The sequence below is a fragment of the Simochromis diagramma genome, unplaced genomic scaffold, assembly GCF_900408965.1.
Source record: "Simochromis diagramma unplaced genomic scaffold, fSimDia1.1 OVJJ01000361.1, whole genome shotgun sequence".
NCBI classification, from domain to species: domain Eukaryota; kingdom Metazoa; phylum Chordata; class Actinopteri; order Cichliformes; family Cichlidae; genus Simochromis; species Simochromis diagramma.
In genome coordinates this window covers 5219003-5233001 of record NW_024386860.1, presented here as the reverse complement: position 1 = coordinate 5233001, position 13999 = coordinate 5219003, and the positions used below count along the sequence as shown (strand labels likewise).

Sequence of the window (13999 nt, the reverse complement as noted above, 5' to 3'; positions counted from 1 at the left end):
AAAAAAAGAGACTGCAATAACACTGTCTCTACCAAAAACCTCCTCCATGCAGGGATTTTGTTGCTCTATGAAACCCCACTTTGGCATTTTGATAATGAGCCATAATGCTGTAACCATGCAAAGTAGACTTATTATGAGCTATGACACCACAATGCTTTGTGCTCCTGTGGAAACAACAAGTCCGTATTATGTTAACAATCTTTGACAAAAATGCATTTAATTTGAAATGTTGCAGAAAAGAACTACTCTACCTACAATCCTAAACTGATACAATCTCTGACTGATGGGAGTTGCTGTTACTGTGGAAATGTTTAAACCCTGTAACATCATGTCACTTATTGATCACAAAACCTCAAAAACCATCAGAGCGGTGATTGCATTCAGGAGCGAAGCACTGTACCATAACCAGGCTATATTACTTTACGGCCTGATTATTGACAAAAAAACCTACATACTGTTATTATACAACACTATTATTAATCACATTAAGGATTCAATTCAACTGCTATGGAATTAGAGACTCACAGTTGGTTATTTAAGGAGTAGTTCCTTCACCATTAAAATAATTATGTACGGTCCTTTAAAGTTTCTTTTTTTGCTTTGTTTTTCTTCTTTTTTGATCCAAATATTTTTTTTATGGTCACGATACAACTGCCAACCAGTATTATCTTTTTTAAAAATTCAATGTCTGGTTAGAAAATACAGAAAAAACACAATGGTACGTTATATTGTAACTTTACAGAGCTTTTTTCAGTGTAAGGAAGGCACAAACAGCAAGTTCACTTGTGGAAATGGAGAACTTATAAAAGTGGAATTTCTATTGTCTGTAAAAATACCGGTATAAACTTTTACGTAAAATAAAAGTGTCATATAACAATATAATTAAAATATAGGGATGCCATGCATTTACACGCCCTTGTGCACCACACCAGCCTTTCTTTTTAGGCAGAATGATCATTTCTACCTAAAAAGGTAGTAATCATAACCAAGCACTACTTCAACAATTTGCAAGATATTTTCCAATACTTTTCCCCCCAAAACTGTTTGTTAAAGATGGAAACAACAAACTTGTTTCAACACTTGAGGCAAAAACACAATGTCGAGCATAAGCAGGCTATGATGGCATGTGAGAAGAAGATCCTAACAAACCACAGAGTAAATAATTAATCTCTGTAACTCTGGTTAGTTGCACTCCAAATGACAGAAAGAGCAAACAGTGGATGGGAAATATTGATGACATTATATGGTGATGGTCTTAAACAGCTTTAAAAACCTTGACCCAAGATGTAACATCCCAGGCTGAAATTTTTTTTCAGTTATATTATGTGACAATATAGTGCAGCTCCTGAAGCCTTACAAGGTTAGTTACTGTTAAAGTGTTAAACAGTTATGTTAACACTTTTACTTCTCCACTGAAAACACTACCTGAGCTCTGTGAACTGGCTACATGCTACTGTTTGACTATAACTCTGGTGGTGCTGCTGAAACTTTGCAGCAACAGATTCACAGTTTGATTTAGGCAGTCTTTCATCAATGGAATATATCTTTTGTTTTGTTTACACTAATACATATTGCTGTATTGCAAACTGCAATCATCAATATATCATGTAATCAGTATTGCTTTTCTATATCATCATAAATATCATTGTCATTAGTGATAAATACCATTATTGCAAATATCATGATATAATTTTGAGGCTACAGCATCCACCCCCTAGTGGTCAGTGTTGAGCTCTGCAGAGTTTTTTTTCAGCAGACATTTGCAACTGACAGTGTTGTTAATCTTGCAAGCACTGGGGTTGTACTCTTGACTGCTGATTGGCCGATCCATACACTCGATGATCTACTGTGTTACTGACACAAGTGGGACATCAGTTACATGCCAGAGTTAACCCATTTTTGCAGCAGAAAGAACGGTAACACTTTATAATACAGCCTGCAACCAAAGACATAATTCTTCTGTAATTAAATGGAATTTCCATGTATTTTGTTGTTCCATGTAAATAACATTGTAATAATGTTTAGATGGACAAACTTAAAGGTAGTAAACTAGATTAAGGGGCTCAGTCAGCTTTTTACAGGAAACCAAGAACAAATTATACTGTAGGTAAATTTCAGTAGTGCGTAAGTCATTTTAAGTACTGCATACGTAACAACACATGCAGGTATTTTGCAGGAAAAGAAATACAAATTATACTGTAAGCTTAAGTTATTTTAAATGTGGTAATACATCAGCATAATTACGATGTGAGATGGGGAAAGAATAAGACTTTTCAGTATTATAAAGTGGCTTAACTTCTGGGTATTTTATAAGAAAGGAGACACACATTGTTTTTGAAGTAATTTTAAGAACAGTGTAAGTAAAAAAGGACAGCTGCATAACACAAAATTCATCATGCACATTAGCTAAATGAATATTAAATAATGATGTAAAAAAAAAAATAAAGACGTAAAAGGCAAAGTTAAGTCACTCCATAATATGGTGTACTCCCGACATAAAATGGGAAAATATTGCATTTGCTCAAAGGTAAACACACATTACTTAAAATTACATACAGTATAATTTGTGTCACTCTCCTTGCAAAATAGCTGGAAGTTAGGAAAGATGAAGTCACTACATAATATGGACCTTGCCCCAAAATGTAAGATGGGAAAATATTGTTTGTTTATTGTACATCTTTGTCTACATTACTGGGAAATTATCCAGTACTTACAATTGCTTATGCACTACATACATTTACTTGCAATATAATTTCTGGTTTGTTTGACTTGTTACCCTCTTATTCTTGTGTAATGCCTTTATATATTTTCATGTAAATATAATTACAATGTAATTTTGAATAAAATCCATCGAACTCCCTTTTTATTGCAGGAAAATTAGACCCGTAGTAACGAGCTGTATTGCAAAGTGTTACCGAAAGAATACACCATCTGCAACAAACTGGGCATCTTTACTACTTTGAACTTACCCAACCTAAACGAGATTTCTAAGTCTAACTTACTTAACCTTTACAAACTGTCCGCATGACTGCATTTCATAAAATAAAATAAAAAATCAAAGAGACAACATTCCAATCACAGGGCAACGAGGCTACAACCAACAACGTATGTACTCTAAAAACCGTAGGCTACATTTTCAGTAACAGGATGTTCTGTAAATCAAGAATTAACGTATTTTAATATAGTTTGTCCCATAATTGCTCTTTGGAATACTTGGAGTGGGCAACAGCTGTCAGCAGCAGCAGCAGCAGTCCATCTACACCAAGCTGGATGTAAAGTATTCTCTCTCATCAAAAAGTAAAATTTATATCATGATAGGAAATGTCAGATGTGTTGTTGCTCTGGATATTTAGAGATACAGAATTGGAATGTAATGAGCACATGTTGGAGTAGTGTATGCTCTGCAATTCTACTACATTGTTAGGTGGTTGGCAGAAAACACGTTGATGTCATAATATATCATGTTTACTTCAGGTTTTGTGGATCTAAATTCTTAAATGTTATTGGAATAAAATTATAGTGACACATGATAGAGATATAGAAGAACCTTGAGGAGTCTATGATGTACCTGTGTGCCAAGTTTAGCTGCTCAACTTCTGACTTGGTAGAAGTTCGCAGACAGACAGGCAGGCACAAGGATTTTGTGTATTTTATTAAGATATGGACAGGTCTGTTGTTATCATTTCTGTGTAAGATAACAAGGTTAAAATGATTTATGATGCACCAATGCAAGCTTAATGTCTGTTTATAATTCATTTAGGCCAGGAGGGCTCACAGGTGGAGTGCACTCAAGTTTAGGCCACAATGCACTCAAGTGCCTTGTGGCATATATAGAAAGTCTGTATATGTTTTTTGGTTGAAGAGTAGATGACTTCTAAAGGCCAAGATTTTCTAACTGCACCCTGAGGAAATAGTGGATAATTAACAGTGGCAGTATTATTTCAATAGTTGCGTCACAGTGATTAGTTCAAACGTTAATGTGGACAAAAGATTTTACACATTTAGTTCTGTTTGCAGGTCCTGTGGGGTACTACTGCATATGTGCAGAAATCTGTACAAATGCCCTCTGTGGCTCCCAAGGGGGCTGCGCAAGATCTGACAAGCGATTTCACTTGACTCAGTGCTGATCTGAGCTGAGGAATACAAAAAAAGGAGGAGGGGGGAGTTTGAATATGAAAGAGGTGAGCTTAGCCAGACCTCTAACTCTCTCCTCACCCCTGCTTGAGGCTAGCAGATCAAAGCAACATTAACCACAACTAACATAGCAGACCTGAATCTCAAATCCACACTGTCAGCGGCCATTGTGTACCGTGCTTAATGCAGGTGCCAGGTTGAAGGATGAAGAATGTGAGAAATAAATAAGATAGTACCTGTAGCTCAATTCTGATCCTTTTTTAAACTGTTGCGAGCCTGACGATGTCATAAGAGTGCACTGCAGCATCAAATTTTTTACATTATGAAATAGTGGGTTCAGAGCCGCTCTTCTCGGCAATAATGTTCACACTGGTCGTAATAGCAAATGATTGCAGGAGTGGTGATAAATTCTGGATGGTACTGGAGTTTGTGTGGATGTAATATACACATTCCCCTTTGCCATAAATCTGAGCATCCCGGACCTAACACCCTCACAGTGATGCCTTCATTGTATTTTGCTAGCTAGGGGCAATTAGCTGTAGCTGGACTTACTGCAGAAACAAAGGCTTTGGAAGCAAGCGGCTGCAGGGACCATTACAGAACCAGGCTCTCACTTGCCTAAAAAAAAACTTCAGATATAATCAGATCTACCTGTGTGACTCATTCCCAGCAAGGCAGGCCACCTTGCTTGTATGAAATACAAGCATGCCCAATGAGTTGTGGCGCTAATAACACAGCCATAAATCACACAGGAGATTTGAATTTTGTAGCAGCTGCTCCATTAGCTATTCATTGCATAAATCAGCTACCAAACTGCTTGTTGAATAAATGATGACAGCCGTAATAAGTTTTTCCACACATGTGAAAGGCAGTGGTCCTGCATGGGCGAGTGTGGAAGTTTTCAGTGCAGCATCTACACACACACACACACACACACACACACACACACACACACACACACACACACACACACACAAGGGTATCACATGGAAGTAAGGAAGAATTATGTCTGGTCTCCACAGGACCAGAATCGGAACTGTAGTTATTGAAAATGACATAAGCTAACAGTGAGTGCTTGACCAAAAGTGAGTGCTTGACCAAAAACATGCATTAGGCCTACTTATGATGGCAGATCTAAAAATACAAGCCGAGTATTCTATTCTGAGGTGCTGATGGCGGCAGTGAACATTAGGAAAACATGCACAAATATTCAGAGCAGTGACTTTTGGTAGCCGCAGTGATTTTTCCCCTTAATCATGAGAAAGAGCTACACACCTGAGCTCATTGCTGAGCTCCCACATCTGGCAGGCGCACATTTACATCTTTGCACGCTCACATGCAGAAACACACACGCGAATGCACAGAAAAAAAAAAAAGAAAAATAGGAAGAAATCCACATGCAAACGAACCAAGCACATATGCGGCCTTTAACACCCACAACTGTCAAAATGATGACAACAAATGCATAAAATAGGTCATCTTTAAAAGGTACTTTAAAGTGTAGCTGAACTGCCATTAAGCCCTCGTGAAGAGTCTGCTAAGATCCTCTGACTCCATGTGACCAAGGCTTTGCCTGTCTGAGCAGAAGTGCCTGAGGAGGCAGTGGCAGTAACACCTTGGTTTAAGAGGCTCTCAAAATAAAGTGTCTCTGAATGACTGGATGCTCATGAACCCGTGAATCCATGCTTAAACACATGGACACTTGCAACCATGAACTTTAAATATTCCAGTCTTCACAGATTAAACCGCTTTCTGACAGCAATTCTAACACAAAATTGCCCTTTAAATTTATAGTTATTATACATAAAAGAGTGAGTTATCCTGTTATGTAAGTGCAGCAGGGGAGAAAAAAATTAACCAGGAAACAAGCTTGCAAATAACTCAAGAAGAAAGCTGCCCTTTGTAAAGATAGAAAAACTGGGGATTATAATTATTTTATTACTGCTCTAATACAGAGTTTAGTCAACAAGACTTTGGGAAACTCAAACAAGTGCCTATCCAGTTTAACCAGGGAGATATCTTCCAGTAATGTGTGATCAGCAGTTAAATTAGGCCTGCAACAGATTTTCATTACTGATTCATACGTTATATGACTGTCTCGTTAATTTAATTTTAATTACCATTTGGCTTCAAATGATTAATAAAATGAGAGAATTGAGATGAAATGACTATTGTACTTCATTCTGTTTTTGAATCCCTCTCCCTCTTCACTTTTGCACCTCCCTTAAAGTCTAAATACACAATGTCATGCTGTGGCATATTTAGTTCAGTTCACATTTATTTATTATTTATTTCATTTTTTTCCAGTTGATTTATAATTTATGTTCAAAGAAATGCACTTAAATACAAATAAAGTAAAAATAACTAATAGGTTTCACCATAAATGAGTAGTTCTAATGTGGTGCCTGTTTTCTTCATGATTTGGTTCCTGTTAACAAAATATCAAACTTACCTAAAGCCCAAGCAGGTGATTTAAAGATGTTTTAACTGTCTGACAAACAGGGTATCCAGTGCATCGTGTAAGAGAAATGCATGAAATCTTCATTAATGAGAAGGTAAAAATGAGTCCTCAACCCCACTAAACAGAATATCAACATATGTAGCATATCTAAATACAGGGAGTGCAGAATTATTAGGCAAATGAGTATTTTGTCCACATCATCCTCTTCATGCATGTTGTCTTACTCCAAGCTGTATAGGCTCGAAAGCCTACTACCAATTAAGCATATTAGGTGATGTGCATCTCTGTAATGAGAAGGGGTGTGGTCTAATGACATCAACACCCTATATCAGGTGTGCATAATTATTAGGCAACGTCCTTTCCTTTGGCAAAATGGGTCAAAAGAAGGACTTGACAGGCTCAGAAAAGTCAAAAATAGTGAGATATCTTGCAGAGGGATGCAGCAGTCTCAAAATTGCAAAGTTTCTGAAGCATGATCATCGAACAATCAAGCGTTTCATTCAAAATAGTCAACAGGGTCGCAAGAAGCATGTGGAAAAACCAAGGCGCAAAATAACTGCCCATGAACTGAGAAAAGTCAAGCGTGCAGCTGCCAAGATGCCACTTGCCACCAGTTTGGCCATATTTCAGAGCTTCAACATCACTGGAGTGCCCAAAAGCACAAGGTGTGCAATACTCAGAGACATGGCCAAGGTAAGAAAGGCTGAAAGACGACCACCACTGAACAAGACACACAAGCTGAAACGTCAAGACTGGGCCAAGAAATATCTCAAGACTGGTTTTTCTAAGGTTTTATGGACTGATGAAATGAGAGTGAGTCTTGATGGGCCAGATGGATGGGCCCGTGGCTGGACTGGTAAAGGGCAGAGAGCTCCAGTCCGACTCAGACGCCAGCAAGGTGGAGGTGGAGTACTGGTTTGGGCTGGTATCATCAAAGATGAGCTTGTTGGGCCTTTTCGGGTTGAGGATGGAGTCAAGCTCAACTCCCAGTCCTACTGCCAGTTTCTGGAAGACACCTTCTTCAAGCAGTGGTACAGGAAGAAGTCTGCATCCTTCAAGAAAAACATGATTTTCATGCAGGACAATGCTCCATCACACGCGTCCAAGTACTCCACAGCGTGGCTGGCAAGAAAGGGTATAAATGAAGTAAAACTAATGACATGGCCACCTTGTTCACCTGATCTGGACCCCATTGAGAACCTGTGGTCCATCATCAAAACTGAGATTTAGAAGGAGGGAAAACAGTACACCTCTCTGAACAGTGTCTGGGAGGCTGTGGTTGCTGCTGCACGCAATGTTGATGGTGAACAGATCAGAACACTGACAGAATCCATGGATGGCAGGCTTTTGAGTGTCCTTGCAAAGAAAGGTGGCTATATTGGTCGCTGATTTGTTTTTGTTTTGTTTTTGAATGTCAGAAATGTATATTTGTGAATGTGGAGATGTTATATTGGTGTCACTGGTTAAAATAAATAATTGAAATGGGTATATATTTGTTTTTTGTTAAGTTGCCTAATAATTATGCACAGTAATAGTCACCTGCACACACAGATATCAATCAGTCAATCAATCAAAATTTATTTATATAGCACATTTTTAAGACCGAAGTACACCAAAGTGCTTTCCAGTAAAATCGCAGTACAAATAAAATCACAATAAAATATAAATTACAAATATATAAAATATAAGATAATTACATAATCTAAATACAGAGCCAGATGTAAATTACCCTAATTCGCCTTAAATGCCAGATCAAACAAATACGTTTTTAAACGTGATTTAAAAGACTGAATGGAATCTGACGCGCGAATATGAAGAGGGAGAGTATTCCATAGCCTGGGTGCAGCAACGGCAAAGGCACGGTCTCCTCTGGTCTTCAGCCGAGACCTAGGTTGCACCAAGAGCAGTTGGCCCAATGATCTTAGTGCTCTCTGAGGGCTGTACAGACAGAGGAGATCAGCTAAGTAGTCAGGTGCCATATTGTTTAAAATTTTATAAGTAAACAATAGAATTTTAAAATCAATTCGATATTTGATAGGATATCGAATGAGTATTTTGATAGATATCCCCCTAAAATAGCTAAAACTTAAAACAAACTAAAAACTACTTCCAAAAACATTCAGCTTTGATATTAATGAGTGTTTTGGGTTCATTGAGAACATGGTTGTTGTTCAATAATAAAATTATTCCTCAAAAATACAACTTGCCTAATAATTCTGCACTCCCTGTATGTACAGTGGGGCAAAAAAGTATTTAGTCAGCCACCGATTGTGCAAGTTCCCCCACTTAAAAGGATGACAGAGGTCAGTAATTTGCACCAGAGGTACACTTCAACTGTGAGAGACAGAATGTGAAAAAAAAATCCATGAATTCACATGGTAGGATTTGTAAAGAATTTATTCGTAAATTAGGGTGGAAAATAAGTATTTGGTCACCTCAAACAAGGAAAATCTCTGGCTCTCACAGACCTGTAACGTCTTCTGTAAGAAGCTTTTCTGTCCACCACTCGTTACCTGTATGAATGGCACCTGTTTGAACTCATCATCTGTATAAAAGACACCTGTCCACAGCCTCAAACAGTCAGACTCCAAACTCCGCCATGGCCAAGACCAAAGAGCTTTCGAAGGACACCAGGAAAAGTATTGTAGACCTGCACCAGACTGGGAAGAGTGAATCTACAATAGGCAAGCAGCTTGGTGTGAAAAAATCAACTGTGGGAGCAATCATCAGAAAATGGAAGACATACAAGACCACTGATAATCTCCCTCGATCTGGGGCTCCACGCAAGATCTCATCCCGTGGGGTCAAAATGATCATGAGAACGGTGAGCAAAGATCCCAGAACCACACGGGGGGACCTGGTGAATGACCTGCAGAGAGCTGGGACCAAAGTAACAAAGGTCACCATCAGTAACACACTACAACGGCAGGGAATCAAATCCCGCAGTGCCAGACGTGTTCCGCTGCTGAAGCCAGTGCATGTCCAGGCCCGTCTGAAGTTTGCCAGAGAGCACATGGATGATACAGCAGAGGATTGGGAGAATGTCATGTGGTCAGATGAAACCAAAGTAGAACTTTTTGGCATAAACTCAACTCGTCGTGTTTGGAGGAAGAAGAATACTGAGTTGCATCCCAAGAACACCATACCTACTGTGAAGCATGGGGGTGGAAACATCATGCTATGGGGCTGTTTTTCTGCCAAGGGGACAGGACGACTGATCCGTGTTAAGGACAGAATGAATGGGGCCATGTATCGTGAGATTTTGAGCCAAAACCTCCTTCCATCAGTGAGAACTTTGAAGATGAAACGAGGCTGGGTCTTCCAACATGACAATGATCCAAAACACACCGCCCGGGCAACAAAGGAGTGGCTCCGTAAGAAGCATTTGAAAGTCCTGGAGTGGCCTAGCCAGTCTCCAGCCCTCAACCCCATAGAAAATCTGTGGCGGGAGTTGACAAGTTCCGTGTTGCTCGGCGCCAGCCCCCAAACATCCATTCTCTCGAGAAGATCTGGCTATGGAGGAATGGGCCAAAATACCAGCTACTGTGTGTGCAAACCTGGTAAAGACCCTATAGTAAACGTTTGACCTCTGTTATTGCCAACAACGGTTATGTTACAAAGTATTGAGTTGTATTTTGCTTATTGACCAAATACTTATTTCCACCCTGATTACGAATATTCTTTACAAATTCCCCATGTGGATTCATGATATTTTTTTTTCATTTCTGTCTCTCAAAGTTGAAAGTGTCACCTCTGGTTGCAAAATTACTGACCTCTGTATCATTTAAGTGGGGGAACTTGCCAACAAGGTGGCTACTGCAAATACTTTTTTGCCCCACTGTAACTAAAGATACTAAGTTAAACACTTGCCGCATCATCTTCATTATTTCTTAGGTTGATGCAGTGATGTTATGGGTGTTTTTTATTTTTGTATAAACTGAAAAACAAAGAAAGATTTAAAAAATGATAAATGTTATAATTAATACGTTTTTCGTTGATAGATCTCAACCAGTTGTTTAAAAATATGATATTCAGATTTTCTTTCAAACATGTGAAACATAAACTGATTTCCTGAACATTTGTTATGTTTGGTGATTTATTTACTCGTCTACGCTCTGTCCACCTCTGCTTGGATCAGCTGACTGTGTTGGGATTCCAAACACGCCTGTTGCCAGAAAAAGCCACTGATTGTATCTTTACATTTTGCAATTAAAATGGGAAGAAGTGCAGCGGTTTAATAAAACACTTGCAAACATAAATGTAAATAAAGCATGTTCGCACAATTCTAACGAGTTTGAAAGTCAATATTTGGTATGACCACCTTTATTTTTCAACTGCCTGAACTCTCTTAAGCAAGCGTTCCTGTCATTTCTTTGATTAGTCTTCAGAAATAGTTCTCTGGGATTCTTGAAGGACATTCAAAGCACTTCTTCGGATTTTGGCTGCCTTTTGTTCTGTTCTCTGATGATCCCAGACTGGTTCACTAATGTTGAGTTTACTATGGATCAGTCCTGGACTAACAATCATGGTTTGGCTCCAAGGGAGACCAATCCATTACTGACAGTGTTCAACTGTGTGTTTTTCTATCCGGGTATGTTTTTAGTGCACTGGCAGTGTGTTTGGGATCATCGTCATACTAAGAAATGAAGCTGTTATCAATCAGATGCTTTCCAGATGGTACTGCATGGTGGATCAAAATCTGATGGTACTTTTCTTCCTTCCCAATTTTATCAATTCTGACAAGATCCCCAACACCAATGACTGAAGTGCAGCCACAAACATGACAGAGTCTCCAGCATGTTTTACACACGGCTGTAGACACTCACTATTGTACCTTATCCTGACCTCCTCTGTACATTTAACATTACCCATTGCAAACCTTTCAGTTGATTACAATGGTAATGCCAGCAGTATAAAAAAAAAACTAGGAATTCAGGGTAACAACACAAAGTACATTCAAACCTGACTCTTACTGCCTCGTGGAAGCTACACGAGTCACCATCATGAAGTTTTTGCTTTTCCGAGTGTGGTTTTTCCTGCACTTGTGGATGTCATTTTTCTTCAGTGTGTAACGATACACTAGGACGCTTGGTTCCTGTGACATCCCTAGGTTTATGAGAATACACATAAGCCTATTTAAGAAACTGTTGAGCAGAGTTTTCTCAAGATCTGCATACTAGATAATTTCTGGATCATTTCATAAATAAATAGGGAAAAGAGTTGATGACAAATGTAAATGAGCAAACTCTTTTGGACCTGGGGTCTGCTCTGTTAATCACTCAGCTAATCTCAAACAGATGTTTAGCAGATAGTCATTCATTTATTTACTCATAGGCTTAATAGTAGAGTGATATGTCTGCACCTACTCTGAGTCACATAATCTATTTCATGTGTGAGCAGCTTCAATATTCTAATATAAACAACTAAGACTCTCACTCACACCTACACCGTTTTGTAATCTGTTTGTGGGATTTAGTTACAGGTGCTGCAACCTGTATCTCCAGCCTTGTGCTGGCCTATCAGACATGCTAACACGGTTTCGGTCGTGTTTTTATGCTGCATCTCCTGCACACACGGACAGGTCAGCTAACAGCATATCACTGACACAACACGGTTCGATCACAGGCTCTTACAACCCTGCTCTTAGGCTATACAAGCTTAAGCAAAGCACTTAAAAACACTAAAGCTCTGGGTTAATTGATGCATGGGTCATAGCCACTGAGAACGGAGTCATTTAGAATGCTTTGGATAAAAGCCTCTGCTCACTGGAGTTATAAGCAGTGTTGTGTATTGAATGTAAGCTTTCCCAATACTGCAAGACTTGCTACAAGTGTAAGTTTAGACTTTTTCCTTTAAATATGCAGGAGTTTCTTTTTACTCATAGGGTAGAGATGAAAAGTCATGCAGTAATGTGAATGAACATTCGATTTTTAAGGGGCTGTATTTCAAACTGAGGCATTTGTGGCTCTTGTACAGCACCGGGCTTCCTCCTGCACTAAAGAGAGGAATGAACAGTGTGAAATCTCAGACCATCAAGAAAATTGCAGCAAAGGCATTGATCCTCTGAACAACAGCTACATGACAGATGTGATGATCATTGCAGAATTGCTTCTCCTCAAAGGGAGAAAGCGAGATAGAGAGAGAAAGAGACCAACCAGGAGTGAAATTTAAGCAAGACAGGTAAACGAGTGGAAACAGTCAAAAGTTAGAGATCCTTTCCGATTGTTGTGGACCGCTTGAGCATTAGATGATTATAATTTGGCCAGCGTTAAATCACACCTACAGCCTGTTTGGGCTACGCATCAGTATTGACTGCAGTGAGTCACCTTAGAGTGTAAAAAGCAGATCTTAGAGCCAACTCAGGGGTTTTGAAAGTGATCCAAAATCCACAGAGACGATCATCAAGGCCACACGTACATCACACACACGGCACAGACGGTGTTTAGCACGTGGGAGGCGGAGGAACTGAGGGGGTGTGACAGGGCCAAGATCACTTAATGAAAGAATCACTGATAGCTGATAAAGAGGTGGGCGGTAAATGGCAGCACCGTGATACAAAAACGACACCTTTGATTTCTCATCAGACATAACCGAACCTTTTAGGCCCTTTCGGTGTGCAGTGTGTAACATGAAACTTGCACTTTATGCTGTCATTAAGTCACACAACTGAAGTTATAGCGCAAACAGTAACTGCATGCATTTGCACAGAATTACACGCAGTTAATTAATGATTTGAGGTGTAGTTAAGAAATGAACAATTTTAGGCTCTCATCCATTATCTCATTGCTGATAATATTTAAGAAATGCACAAATATTTCAGTTTAGCTGCCACCCAGTGCCCACATTTGGCATGATCACACAGGAAAAGTTCAACAGCAAACTTGCAACATCAAGTGACAGAAAACAAAACAAAACAAGGGTATAAATGAACAGTGTAAAAGCAGAGCGCTGACGGTCATTTATGCTGGCTTTTTAAAACCAAAGGCTGGTCCCCAAACGGAATAGATGCAGCACTCAGTGAGAAGCTGAGCTTAGTGGGTATAAACTTGTGCTACAGTCATCAACACTGTAGGCGAGCACAACAGCGTATTTCTCATTGAATAATGAAAATTTCTGAGAAAACACTCAGAGCTGTAACCTGCCATGGGCTGCAGGCACAATGAAGACAGGTATAAGTCACTGTGCTGTTTGCTGACAGTGCACAGAAACTCCTGAATACTGCAGTGCACACTCCTACATAATTTCCAATTCAAGACGTTTCAGTCCTCCTTTAGCAATGACATGATGTGAGCTGTGATGAATACTGAATGGCTGATCGCGTGCCAGGTGTTCGGTGCCCTTTACCTCTGGATCTGTCGAAGCTGCACAGGTTGTTCAGTGAGAGAAGACTGTGGAAAATAATGG

At 39.3% G+C, this 13999-nt stretch overlaps 1 protein-coding gene across 1 annotated transcript in view; it reads right to left on the bottom strand.

Annotated features, from left to right (window-relative positions):
- Nucleotides 1–13999, bottom strand: part of cacng8b (calcium channel, voltage-dependent, gamma subunit 8b) — a 30850-nt gene that overhangs the window by 15269 nt on the left and 1582 nt on the right.